Here is a 12,402-nt window from a genome sequence, read left to right as displayed (position 1 = left end):
CACTCCCTCCACATCCCAGCAGTGTCGCAAAACGCACAGTCCAGCGCATCATGAGACAGATGCAAACATTACTGTGACTGACTTTGCTTGAACAATCAATGTAAATCCACTCAGAACATGATCCTTTCGTCCAAGTTCCATTCAAGAACTTGGAACAGTCATCAATGGTGGTAGGACAGTGAACACAGCCACACCTTTCCACCAGATTCCTGCTCAGAAAGGAACATCTGCATCTTCATCATGGATAGTGAGACCACTCCTTAGAAACACATTTCTCAAAAACAAACTATAGAAATGATCCCTGAAAATATAGTCTTGGTTGATGGACTGGGAACAACCTGGCTTTATATCTCGAGGAGCACATACGCACCACTGGGTTCCAAAGCCAATTGAATGGTCGACACCTGTAACAATCAATTATGCTAAAGCTACGACACGTGGAACGTGTCTCTTGGTCAAAGACATTTCACGCAGAGTTCTGAAATCTTCCACATGACAAAACGTTACATAGAGAAATAAGTTGTTCATTTGTATCCGTGGATTCCTTGCATAGAGAGAACCAAATTCAGCTAAACTTGGCACGGATATAAGTATTGATCAACATCAAGGCCGTTGTTGCACTCCCTCCACATCCCAGCAGTGTCGTCAATTGCACAGTCCAGCGCATCATGAGACAGATGCAAACATTACTGTGACTGACTTTGCTTGAACAATCAATGTAAATCCACTCAGAACATGATCCTTTCGTCCAAGTTCCATTCAAGAACTTGGAACAGTCATCAATGGTGGTAGGACAGTGAACACAGCCACACCTTTCCACCAGATTCCTGCTCAGAAAGGAACATCTGCATCTTCATCATGGATAGTGAGACCACTCCTTAGAAACACATTTCTCAAAAACAAACTATAGAAATGATCCCTGAAAGTATAGTCTTGGTTGTTGGACTGGGAACAACCTGGCTTTTTATCTCGAGGAGCGCATACGCACCACTGGGTTCCAAAGCCAATTGAATGGTCGACACCTGTAACAATCAATTATGCTAAAGCTACGACACGTGGAACGTGTCTCTTGGTCAAAGACATTTCACGCAGAGTTCTGAAATCTTCCACATGACAAAACGTTACATAGAGAACTAAGTTGTTCATTTGTATCCGTGGATTCCTTGCATAGAGAGAACCAAATTCAGCTAAACTTGGCACGGATATAAGTATTGATCAACATCAAGGCCGTTGTTGCACTCCCTCCTCATCCCAGCAGTGTCGTCAATTGCACAGTCCAGCGCATCATGAGACAGATGCAAACATTACTGTGACTGACTTTGCTTGAACAATCAATGTAAATCCACTCAGAACATGATCCTTTCGTCCAAGTTCCATTCAAGAACTTGGAACAGTCATCAATGGTGGTAGGACAGTGAACACAGCCACACCTTTCCACCAGATTCCTGCTCAGAATGGAACATCTGCATTTTCATCATGGATAGTGAGACCACGCCTTAGAAACACATTTTACAAAAACAAACTATAGAAATGATCCCTGAAAGTATAGTCTTAGTTGTTGGACTGGGAACAACCTGGCTTTATATCTTGAGGAGCACATACGCACCACTGGGTTCCAAAGCCAATTGAACGGTCGACATCTGTAAAAATCAATTATGCTAAAGCCGCGACACGTGGAATGTGTCTCTTGGTCAAAGACATTTCAGGCAGAGTTCTGAAATCTTCCACATGACAAAACGTTACATAGAGAAATAAGTTGTTCATTTGTATCCGTGGATTCCTTGCATAGAGAGAACCAAATTCAGCTAAACTTGGCACGGATATAAGTATTGATCAACATCAAGGCCGTTGTTGCACTCCCTCCACATCCCAGCAGTGTCGTCAATTGCACAGTCCAGCGCATCATGAGACAGATGCAAACATTACTGTGACTGACTTTGCTTGAACAATCAATGTAAATCCACTCAGAACATGATCCTTTCGTCCAAGTTCCATTCAAGAACTTGGAACAGTCATCAATGGTGGTAGGACAGTGAACACAGCCACACCTTTCCACCAGATTCCTGCTCAGAAAGGAACATCTGCATTTTCATCATGGATAGTGAGACCACTCCTTAGAAACACATTTCTCAAAAACAAACTATAGAAATGATCCCTGAAAGTATAGTCTTGGTTGTTGGACTGGGAACAACCTGGCTTTTTATCTCGAGGAGCGCATACGCACCACTGGGTTCCAAAGCCAATTGAATGGTCGACACCTGTAACAATCAATTATGCTAAAGCTACGACACGTGGAACGTGTCTCTTGGTCAAAGACATTTCACGCAGAGTTCTGAAATCTTCCACATGACAAAACGTTACATAGAGAAATAAGTTGTTCGTTTGTATCCGTGGATTCCTTGCATAGAGAGAACCAAATTCAGCTAAACTTGGCAAGGATATAAGTATTGATCAACATGAAGGCCGTTGTTGCACTCCCTCCACATCCCAGCAGTGTCGTCAATTGCACAGTCCAGCGCATCATGAGACAGATGCAAACATTACTGTGACTGACTTTGCTTGAACAATCAATGTAAATCCACTCAGAACATGATCCTTTCGTCCAAGTTCCATTCAAGAACTTGGAACAGTCATCAATGGTGGTAGGACAGTGAACACAGCCACACCTTTCCACCAGATTCCTGCTCAGAAAGGAACATCTGCATCTTCATCATGGATAGTGAGACCACTCCTTACAAACACATTTCTCAAAAACAAACTATAGAAATGATCCCTGAAAGTATAGTCTTGGTTGTTGGACTGGGAACAACCTGGCTTTTTATCTCGAGGAGCGCATACGCACCACTGGGTTCCAAAGCCAATTGAATGGTCGACACCTGTAACAATCAATTATGCTAAAGCTACGACACGTGGAACGTGTCTCTTGGTCAAAGACATTTCACGCAGAGTTCTGAAATCTTCCACATGACAAAACGTTACATAGAGAAATAAGTTGTTCGTTTGTATCCGTGGATTCCTTGCATAGAGAGAACCAAATTCAGCTAAACTTGGCACGGATCTAAGTATTAATCAACATCAAGGCCGTTGTTGCACTCCCTCCACATCCCAGCAGTGTCGCAAAACGCACAATCCAGCGCATCATGAGACAGATGCAAACATTACTGTGACTGACTTTGCTTGAACAATCAATGTAAGTGCACTCAGAACCTGATCCTTTCGTCCAAATTCCGTTCAAGAACTTGGAACAGTCATCAATGGTGGTAGGACAGTGAACACAGCCACACCTTTCCACCAGATTCCTGCTCAGAAAGGAACATCTGCATCTTCATCATGGATAGTGAGACCACTCCTTAGAAACACATTTCTCAAAAACAAACTATAGAAATAATCCCTGAAAGTATAGTGTTGGTTGTTGGACTGGGAACAACCTGGCTTTATATCTTGAGGAGCACATACGCACCACCTGGTTCCAAATCCAATTGAATGGTCGACACCTGTAACAATCAATTATGCTTAAGCCGCGACACGTGGAATGTGTCTCTTGGTCAAAGACATTTCAGGCAGAGTTCTGAAATTTTCCACATGACAAACTTTTGCATAGAGAACTAAGTTGTTCATTTGTATCCGTGGATTCCTTGCATAGAGAGAACCAAATTCAGCTAAACTTGGCACGGATCTAAGTATTGATCAACATCAAGGCCGTTGTTGCAATCCCTCCACATCCCAGCAGTGTCGCAAATCGCACAGTCCAGCGCATCATGAGACGGATGCAAACATTACTGTGACTGACTTTGCTTGAACAATCAATGTAAATCCACTCAGAACATGATCCTTTCGTCCAAGTTCCATTCAAGAACTTGGAACAGTCATTAATGGTGGTAGGACAGTGAACACAGCCACACCTTTCCACCAGACTCCTGCTCAGAAAGGAACATCTGCATCTTCATCATGGATAGTGAGACCACTCCTTAGAAACACATTTCTCAAAAACAAACTATAGAAATGATCCCTGAAAGTATAGTCTTGGTTGTTGGACTGGGAACAACCTGGCTTTATATCTCGAGGAGCGCATACGCACCACTGGGTTCCAAAGCCAATTGAATGGTCGACACCTGTAACAATCAATTATGCTAAAGCTGCGACACGTGGAATGTGTCTCTTGGTCAGACATTTCACGCAGAGTTCTGAAATCTTCCACATGACAAAACATTGCATAGAGAACCAAATTGTTCATTTGTATCCGTGGATTCCTTCCATAGAGAGAACCAAATTCAGCTAAACTTGGCACGGATCTAAGTATTGATCAACATCAAGGCCGTTGTTGCAATCCCTCCACATCCCAGCAGTGTCGCAAATCACACAGTCCAGCGCATCATGAGACAGATGCAAACATTACTGTGACTGACTTTGCTTGAACAATCAATGTAAGTCCACTCAGAACATGATCCTTTCGTCCAAGTTCCATTCAAGAACTTGGAACAGTCATCAATGGTGGTAGGACAGTGAACACAGCCACACCTTTCCACCAGATTCCTGCTCAGAAAGGAACATCTGCATCTTCATCATGGATAGTGAGACCACTCCTTAGAAACACATTTCTCAAAAACAAACTATAGAAATGATCCCTGAAAGTATAGTCTTGGTTGTTGGACTGGGAACAACCTGGCTTTATATCTTGAGGAGCACATACGCACCACTGGGTTCCAAAGCCAATTGAATGGTCGACACCTGTAACAATCAATTATGCTAAAGCTGCGACACGTGGAATGTGTCTCTTGGTCAGACATTTCACGCAGAGTTCTGAAATCTTCCACATGACAAAACGTTACATAGAGAACTAAGTTGTTCATTTGTATCCGTGGATTCCTTGCATAGAGAGAACCAAATTCAGCTAAACTTGGCACGGATCTAAGTATTGATCAACATCAAGGCCGTTGTTGCACTCCCTCCACATCTCAGCAGTGTCGTCAATTGCACAGTCCAGCATATCATGAGACAGATGCAAACATTACTGTGACTGACTTTGCTTGAACAATCAATGTAAATCCACTCAGAACATGATCCTTTCGTCCAAGTTCCATTCAAGAACTTGGAACAGTCATCAATGGGGGTAGGACAGTGAACACAGCCACACCTTTCCACCAGATTCCTGCTCTGAAAAGAACATCTGCATCTTCGTCATGGATAGTGAGACCACTCCTTAGAAACACATTTCTCAAAAACAAACTATAGAAATTATCCCTGAAAGTATAGTCTTGGTTGTTGGACTGGGAACAACCTGGCTTTATATCTCGAGGAGCACATACGCACCACTGGGTTCCAAAGCCAATTGAATGGTCGACACCTGTAACAATCAATTATGCTAAAGCTGCGACACGTGGAATGTGTCTCTTGGTCAGACATTTCACGCAGAGTTCTGAAATCTTCCACATGTCAAAACATTGCATAGAGAACCAAATTGTTCATTTGTATCCGTGGATTCCTTCCATAGAGAGAACCAAATTCAGCTAAACTTGGCACGGATCTAAGTATTGATCAACATCAAGGCCGTTGTTGCAATCCCTCCACATCCCAGCAGTGTCGCAAATCGCACAGTCCAGCGCATCATGAGACAGATGCAAACATTACTGTGACTGACTTTGCTTGAACAATCAATGTAAATCCACTCAGAACATGATCCTTTCGTCCAAGTTCCATTCAAGAACTTGGAACAGTCATCAATGGTGGTAGGACAGTGAACACAGCCACACCTTTCCACCAGATTCCTGCTCAGAAAGGAACATCTGCATCTTCATCATGGATAGTGAGACCACTCCTTAGAAACACATTTCTCAAAAACAAACTATAGAAATGATCCCTGAAAGTATAGTCTTGGTTGTTGGACTGGGAACAACCTGGCTTTATATCTTGAGGAGCACATACGCACCACCTGGTTCCAAAGCCAATTGAATGTTCGACACCTGTAACAATCAATTATGCTAAAGCTGCGACACGTGGAACGTGTCTCTTGGTCAGACATTTCAGGCAGAGTTCTGAAATCTTCCACATGACAAAACGTTGCATAGAGAACTAAGTTGTTCATTTGTATCCGTGGATTCCTTGCATAGAGAGAACCATATTCAGCTAAACTTGGCACGGATCTAAGTATTGATCAACATCAAGGCCGTTGTTGCACTCCCTCCACATCCCAGCAGTGTCGCAAAACGCACAATCCAGCGCATCATGAGACAGATGCAAACATTACTGTGACTGACTTTGCTTGAACAATCAATGTAAGTGCACTCAGAACATTATCCTTTCGTCCAAGTTCCATTCAAGAACTTGGAACAGTCATCAATGGTGGTAGGACAGTGAACACAGCCACACCTTTCCACCAGATTCCTGCTCAGAAAGGAACATCTGCATCTTCATCATGGATAGTGAGACCACGCCTTAGAAACACATTTTACAAAAACAAACTATAGAAATGATCCCTGAAAGTATAGTCTTGGTTGTTGGACTGGGAACAACCTGGCTTTATATCTTGAGGAGCACATACGCACCACTGGGTTCCAAAGCCAATTGAACGGTCGACATCTGTAACAATCAATTATGCTAAAGCCGCGACACGTGGAATGTGTCTCTTGGTCAAAGACATTTCAGGCAGAGTTCTGAAATCTTCCACATGACAAACTTTTGCATAGAGAACTAAGTTGTTCATTTGTATTCGTGGATTCCTTGCATAGAGAGAACCAAATTCAGCTAAACTTGGCACGGATCTAAGTATTGATCAACATCAAGGCCGTTGTTGCACTCCCTCCACATCCCAGCAGTGTCGTAAATAGCACAGTCCAGCGCATCATGAGACAGATGCAAACATTACTGTGACTGACTTTGCTTGAACAATCAATGTAAATCCACTCAGAACATGATCCTTTCGTCCAAGTTCCATTCAAGAACTTGGAACAGTCATCAATGGTGGTAGGACAGTGAACACAGCCACACCTTTCCACCAGATTCCTGCTCAGAAAGGAACATCTGCATCTTCATCATGGATAGTGAGACCACTCCTTAGAAACACATTTCTCAAAAACAAACTATAGAAATAATCCCTGAAAGTATAGTGTTGGTTGTTGGATTGGGAACAACCTGGCTTTATATCTTGAGGAGCACATACGCACCACCTGGTTCCAAAGCCAATTGAATGGTCGACACCTGTAACAATCAATTATGCTAAAGCTGCGACACGTGGAACGTGTCTCTTGGTCAGACATTTCACGCAGAGTTCTGAAATCTTCCACATGACAAAACGTTGCATAGAGAACTAAGTTGTTCATTTGTATCCGTGGATTCCTTGCATAGAGAGAACCATATTCAGCTAAACTTGGCACGGATCCAAGTATTGATCAACATCAAGGCCGTTGTTGCACTCCCTCCACATCCCAGCAGTGTCGCAAAACGCACAGTCCAGCGCATCATGAGACAGATGCAAACATTACTGTGACTGACTTTGCTTGAACAATCAATGTAAATCCACTCAGAACATGATCCTTTCGTCCAAGTTCCATTCAAGAACTTGGAACAGTCCTCAATGGTGGTAGGACAGTGAACACAGCCACACCTCTCCACCAGATTCCTGCTCAGAAAGGAACATCTGCATCTTCATCATGGATAGTGAGACCACTCCTTAGAAACACATTTCTCAAAAACAAACTATAGAGATAATCCCTGAAAGTATAGTGTTGGTTGTTGGACTGGGAACAACCTGGCTTTATATCTTGAGGAGCACATACGCACCACCTGGTTCCAAAGCCAATTGAATGGTCGACACCTGTAACAATCAATTATGCTAAAGCTGCGACACGTGGAACGTGTCTCTCGGTCAGACATTTCACGCAGAGTTCTGAAATCTTCCACATGACAAAACGTTGCATAGAGAACTAAAGTTGTTCATTTGTATCCGTGGATTCCTTGCATAGAGAGAACCAAATTCAGCTAAACTTGGCACGGATCTAAGTATTAATCAACATCAAGGCCGTTGTTGCAATCCCTCCACATCCCAGCAGTGTCGCAAATCGCACAGTCCAGCGCATCATGAGACAGATGCAAACATTACTGTGACTGACTTTGCTTGAACAATCAATGTAAATCCACTCAGAACATGATCCTTTCGTCCAAGTTCCATTCAAGAACTTGGAACAGTCCTCAATGGTGGTAGGACAGTGAACACAGCCACACCTTTCCACCAGATTCCTGCTCAGAAAGGAACATCTGCATCTTCATCATGGATAGTGAGACCACTCCTTAGAAACACATTTCTCAAAAACAAACTATAGAAATGATCCCTGAAAGTATAGTGTTGGTTGTTGGACTGGGAACAACCTGGCTTTATATCTTGAGGAGCACATACGCACCACCTGGTTCCAAAGCCAATTGAATGGTCGACACCTGTAACAATCAATTATGCTAAAGCTGCGACACGTGGAACGTGTCTCTTGGTCAGACATTTCACGCAGAGTTCTGAAATCTTCCACATGACAAAACGTTGCATAGAGAACTAAGTTGTTCATTTGTATCCGTGGATTCCTTGCATAGAGAGAACCATATTCAGCTAAACTTGGCACGGATCTAAGTATTGATCAACATCAAGGACGTTGTTGCACTCCCTCCACATCCCAGCAGTGTCGCAAAACGCACAGTCCAGCGCATCATGAGACAGATGCAAACATTACTGTGACTGACTTTGCTTGAACAATCAATGTAAATGCACTCAGAACATTATCCTTTCGTCCAAGTTCCATTCAAGAACTTGGAACAGTCATCAATGGTGGTAGGACAGTGAACACAGCCACACCTTTCCACCAGATTCCTGTTCAGAAAGGAACATCTGCATCTTCATCATGGTTAATGAGACCACTCCTTCGAAACACATTTCTCAAAAACAAACTATAGAAATGATCCCTGAAAGTATAGTCTTGGTTGTTAGACTGGGAACAACCTGGCTTTATATCTTGAGGAGCACATACGCACCACTGGGTTCCAAAGCCAATTGAACAGTCGACATCTGTAACAATCAATTATGCTAAAGCCGCGACACGTGGAATGTGTCTCTTGGTCAAAGACATTTCAGGCAGAGTTCTGAATACTTCCACATGACAAAATTTTGCATATAGAACTAAATTGTTCATTTGTATCCGTGGATTCCTTGCATAGAGAGAACCAAATTCAGCTAAACTTGGCACGGATCTAAGTATTGATCAACATCAAGGCCGTTGTTGCACTCCCTCCACATCCCAGCAGTGTCGTAAATAGCACAGTCCAGCGCATCATGAGACAGATGCAAACATTACTGTGACTGACTTTGCTTGAACAATCAATGTAAATCCACTCAGAACATGATCCTTTCGTCCAAGTTCCATTCAAGAACTTGGAACAGTCATCAATGGTGGTAGGACAGTGAACACAGCCACACCTTTCCACCAGATTCCTGCTCAGAAAGGAACATCTTCATCATGGATAGTGAGACCACGCCTTAGAAACACATTTCACAAAAACAAACTATAGAAATGATCCCTGAAAGTATAGTCTTGGTTGTTAGACTGGGAACAACCTGGCTTTATATCTCAAGGAGCACATACGCACCACTGGGTTCCAAAGCCAATTGAATGGTCGACACCTGTAACAATCAATTATGCTAAAGCTGCGACACGTGGAACGTGTCTCTTGGTCAGACATTTCAAACAGAGTTCTGAAATCTTCCACATGACAAAACGTTGCATAGAGAACTAAAGTGTTCATTTGTATCCGTGGATTCCTTGCATAGAGAGAACCAAATTCAGCTAAACTTGGCACGGATCTAAGTATTAATCAACATCAAGGCCGTTGTTGCAATCCCTCCACATCCCAGCAGTGTCGCAAATCGCACAGTCCAGCGCATCATGAGACAGATGCAAACATTACTGTGACTGACTTTGCTTGAACAATCAATGTAAATCCACTCAGAACATGATCCTTTCGTCCAAGTTCCATTCAAGAACTTGGAACAGTCCTCAATGGTGGTAGGACAGTGAACACAGCCACACCTTTCCACCAGATTCCTGCTCAGAAAGGAACATCTGCATCTTCATCATGGATAGTGAGACCACTCCTTAGAAACACATTTCTCAAAAACAAACTATAGAAATAATCCCTGAAAGTATAGTGTTGGTTGTTGGACTGGGAACAACCTGGCTTTATATCTTGAGGAGCACATACGCACCACCTGGTTCCAAAGCCAATTGAATGGTCGACACCTGTAACAATCAATTATGCTAAAGCTGCGACACGTGGAACGTGTCTCTTGGTCAGACATTTCACGCAGAGTTCTGAAATCTTCCACATGACAAAACGTTGCATAGAGAACTAAGTTGTTCATTTGTATCCGTGGATTCCTTGCATAGAGAGAACCATATTCAGCTAAACTTGGCACGGATCTAAGTATTGATCAACATCAAGGACGTTGTTGCACTCCCTCCACATCCCAGCAGTGTCGCAAAACGCACAGTCCAGCGCATCATGAGACAGATGCAAACATTACTGTGACTGACTTTGCTTGAACAATCAATGTAAATGCACTCAGAACATTATCCTTTTGTCCAAGTTCCATTCAAGAACTTGGAACAGTCATCAATGGTGGTAGGACAGTGAACACAGCCACACCTTTCCACCAGATTCCTGTTCAGAAAGGAACATCTGCATCTTCATCATGGATAGTGAGACCACTCCTTACAAACACATTTCTCAAAAACAAACTATAGAAATGATCCCTGAAAGTATAGTCTTGGTTGTTGGACTGGGAACAACCTGGCTTTATATCTTGAGGAGCACATACGCACCACTGGGTTCCAAAGCCAATTGAACAGTCGACATCTGTAACAATCAATTATGCTAAAGCCGCGACACGTGGAATGTGTCTCTTGGTCAAAGACATTTCAGGCAGAGTTCTGAATACTTCCACATGACAAAATTTTGCATATAGAACTAAATTGTTCATTTGTATCCGTGGATTCCTTGCATAGAGAGAACCAAATTCAGCTAAACTTGGCACGGATCTAAGTATTGATCAACATCAAGGCCGTTGTTGCACTCCCTCCACATCCCAGCAGTGTCGTAAATAGCACAGTCCAGCGCATCATGAGACAGATGCAAACATTACTGTGACTGACTTTGCTTGAACAATCAATGTAAATCCACTCAGAACATGATCCTTTCGTCCAAGTTCCATTCAAGAACTTGGAACAGTCATCAATGGTGGTAGGACAGTGAACACAGCCACACCAGATTCCTGCTCAGAAAGGAACATCTTCATCATGGATAGTGAGACCACGCCTTAGAAACACATTTCACAAAAACAAACTATAGAAATGATCCCTGAAAGTATAGTCTTGGTTGTTAGACTGGGAACAACCTGGCTTTATATCTCAAGGAGCACATACGCACCACTGGGTTCCAAAGCCAATTGAATGGTCGACACCTGTAACAATCAATTATGCTAAAGCTGCGACACATGGAACGTGTCTCTTGGTCAGACATTTCAAACAGAGTTCTGAAATCTTCCACATGACAAAACGTTGCATAGAGAACCAAATTGTTCATTTGTATCCGTGGATTCCTTCCATAGAGAGAACCAAATTCAGCTAAACTTGGCACGGATCTAAGTATTGATCAACATCAAGGCCGTTGTTGCAATCCCTCCACATCCCAGCAGTGTCGCAAATCGCACAGTCCAGCGCATCATGAGACAGATGCAAACATTACTGTGACTGACTTTGCTTGAACAATCAATGTAAATCCACTCAGAACATGATCCTTTCGTCCAAGTTCCATTCAAGAACTTGGAACAGTCATCAATGGTGGTAGGACAGTGAACACAGCCACACCTTTCCACCAGATTCCTGCTCAGAAAGGAACATCTGCATCTTCATCATGGATAGTGAGACCACTCCTTAGAAACACATTTCTCAAAAACAAACTATAGAAATGATCCCTGAAAGTATATTCTTGGTTGTTGGACTGGGAACAACCTGGCTTTTTATCTCGAGGAGCGCATACGCACCACTGGGTTCCAAAGCCAATTGAATGGTCGACACCTGTAACAATCAATTATGCTAAAGCTACGACACGTGGAACGTGTCTCTTGGTCAAAGACATTTCACGCAGAGTTCTGAAATCTTCCACATGACAAAACGTTACATAGAGAACTAAGTTGTTCATTTGTATCCGTGGATTCCTTGCATAGAGAGAACCATATTCAGCTAAACTTGGCACGGATCTAAGTATTGATCAACATCAAGGACGTTGTTGCACTCCCTCCACATCCCAGCAGTGTCGCAAAACGCACAGTCCAGCGCATCATGAGACAGATGCAAACATTACTGTGACTGA

The 12,402-nt window shown here is 42.9% G+C and overlaps 19 non-coding genes and 1 pseudogene across 19 annotated transcripts; all 20 read right to left on the bottom strand.

Annotated features, from left to right (window-relative positions):
• Positions 1-105: 105 nt before the first annotated feature.
• Positions 106-317, bottom strand: LOC136948267 (small nucleolar RNA U3). Its single transcript, XR_010877142.1, has one exon. It is a non-coding gene; the product is annotated as a small nucleolar RNA U3 (small nucleolar RNA).
• Positions 318-723: 406 nt separating this feature from the next.
• On the bottom strand, positions 724-935 carry LOC136948492 (small nucleolar RNA U3). Its single transcript, XR_010877338.1, has one exon. It is a non-coding gene; the product is annotated as a small nucleolar RNA U3 (small nucleolar RNA).
• A 406-nt stretch (positions 936-1,341) lies between these two features.
• Positions 1,342-1,553, bottom strand: LOC136948299 (small nucleolar RNA U3). Its single transcript, XR_010877172.1, has one exon. It is a non-coding gene; the product is annotated as a small nucleolar RNA U3 (small nucleolar RNA).
• Positions 1,554-1,959: 406 nt separating this feature from the next.
• LOC136948235 (small nucleolar RNA U3) lies at positions 1,960-2,171 on the bottom strand. The gene has a single exon (XR_010877112.1). It is a non-coding gene; the product is annotated as a small nucleolar RNA U3 (small nucleolar RNA).
• Positions 2,172-2,577: 406 nt separating this feature from the next.
• Positions 2,578-2,789, bottom strand: LOC136948187 (small nucleolar RNA U3). Its single transcript, XR_010877067.1, has one exon. It is a non-coding gene; the product is annotated as a small nucleolar RNA U3 (small nucleolar RNA).
• A 406-nt stretch (positions 2,790-3,195) lies between these two features.
• Positions 3,196-3,407, bottom strand: LOC136948508 (small nucleolar RNA U3). Its single transcript, XR_010877341.1, has one exon. It is a non-coding gene; the product is annotated as a small nucleolar RNA U3 (small nucleolar RNA).
• A 406-nt stretch (positions 3,408-3,813) lies between these two features.
• LOC136948247 (small nucleolar RNA U3) lies at positions 3,814-4,025 on the bottom strand. Its single transcript, XR_010877123.1, has one exon. It is a non-coding gene; the product is annotated as a small nucleolar RNA U3 (small nucleolar RNA).
• A 404-nt stretch (positions 4,026-4,429) lies between these two features.
• Positions 4,430-4,641, bottom strand: LOC136948480 (small nucleolar RNA U3). Its single transcript, XR_010877332.1, has one exon. It is a non-coding gene; the product is annotated as a small nucleolar RNA U3 (small nucleolar RNA).
• Positions 4,642-5,045: 404 nt separating this feature from the next.
• Positions 5,046-5,257, bottom strand: LOC136948412 (small nucleolar RNA U3). The gene has a single exon (XR_010877278.1). It is a non-coding gene; the product is annotated as a small nucleolar RNA U3 (small nucleolar RNA).
• Positions 5,258-5,661: 404 nt separating this feature from the next.
• Positions 5,662-5,873, bottom strand: LOC136948469 (small nucleolar RNA U3). The gene has a single exon (XR_010877324.1). It is a non-coding gene; the product is annotated as a small nucleolar RNA U3 (small nucleolar RNA).
• Positions 5,874-6,277: 404 nt separating this feature from the next.
• Positions 6,278-6,489, bottom strand: LOC136948421 (small nucleolar RNA U3). Its single transcript, XR_010877283.1, has one exon. It is a non-coding gene; the product is annotated as a small nucleolar RNA U3 (small nucleolar RNA).
• A 406-nt stretch (positions 6,490-6,895) lies between these two features.
• On the bottom strand, positions 6,896-7,107 carry LOC136948325 (small nucleolar RNA U3). The gene has a single exon (XR_010877197.1). It is a non-coding gene; the product is annotated as a small nucleolar RNA U3 (small nucleolar RNA).
• Positions 7,108-7,511: 404 nt separating this feature from the next.
• On the bottom strand, positions 7,512-7,723 carry LOC136948437 (small nucleolar RNA U3). The gene has a single exon (XR_010877298.1). It is a non-coding gene; the product is annotated as a small nucleolar RNA U3 (small nucleolar RNA).
• Positions 7,724-8,128: 405 nt separating this feature from the next.
• LOC136948302 (small nucleolar RNA U3) lies at positions 8,129-8,340 on the bottom strand. Its single transcript, XR_010877175.1, has one exon. It is a non-coding gene; the product is annotated as a small nucleolar RNA U3 (small nucleolar RNA).
• Positions 8,341-8,744: 404 nt separating this feature from the next.
• On the bottom strand, positions 8,745-8,956 carry LOC136948468 (small nucleolar RNA U3). Its single transcript, XR_010877323.1, has one exon. It is a non-coding gene; the product is annotated as a small nucleolar RNA U3 (small nucleolar RNA).
• A 406-nt stretch (positions 8,957-9,362) lies between these two features.
• On the bottom strand, positions 9,363-9,568 carry LOC136948277 (small nucleolar RNA U3). The gene has a single exon (XR_010877151.1). It is a non-coding gene; the product is annotated as a small nucleolar RNA U3 (small nucleolar RNA).
• Positions 9,569-9,972: 404 nt separating this feature from the next.
• On the bottom strand, positions 9,973-10,184 carry LOC136948400 (small nucleolar RNA U3). The gene has a single exon (XR_010877267.1). It is a non-coding gene; the product is annotated as a small nucleolar RNA U3 (small nucleolar RNA).
• Positions 10,185-10,588: 404 nt separating this feature from the next.
• On the bottom strand, positions 10,589-10,800 carry LOC136948507 (small nucleolar RNA U3). The gene has a single exon (XR_010877340.1). It is a non-coding gene; the product is annotated as a small nucleolar RNA U3 (small nucleolar RNA).
• Positions 10,801-11,206: 406 nt separating this feature from the next.
• Positions 11,207-11,404, bottom strand: LOC136948420 (small nucleolar RNA U3; annotated as a pseudogene).
• Positions 11,405-11,808: 404 nt separating this feature from the next.
• LOC136948197 (small nucleolar RNA U3) lies at positions 11,809-12,020 on the bottom strand. The gene has a single exon (XR_010877077.1). It is a non-coding gene; the product is annotated as a small nucleolar RNA U3 (small nucleolar RNA).
• Between the last annotated feature and the right edge of the window lie 382 nt (positions 12,021-12,402).

Source organism: Osmerus mordax, chromosome 8, assembly GCF_038355195.1.
Source record: "Osmerus mordax isolate fOsmMor3 chromosome 8, fOsmMor3.pri, whole genome shotgun sequence".
NCBI lineage: Eukaryota > Metazoa > Chordata > Actinopteri > Osmeriformes > Osmeridae > Osmerus > Osmerus mordax.
This window is presented reverse-complemented; position numbering and strand designations above follow the sequence as displayed.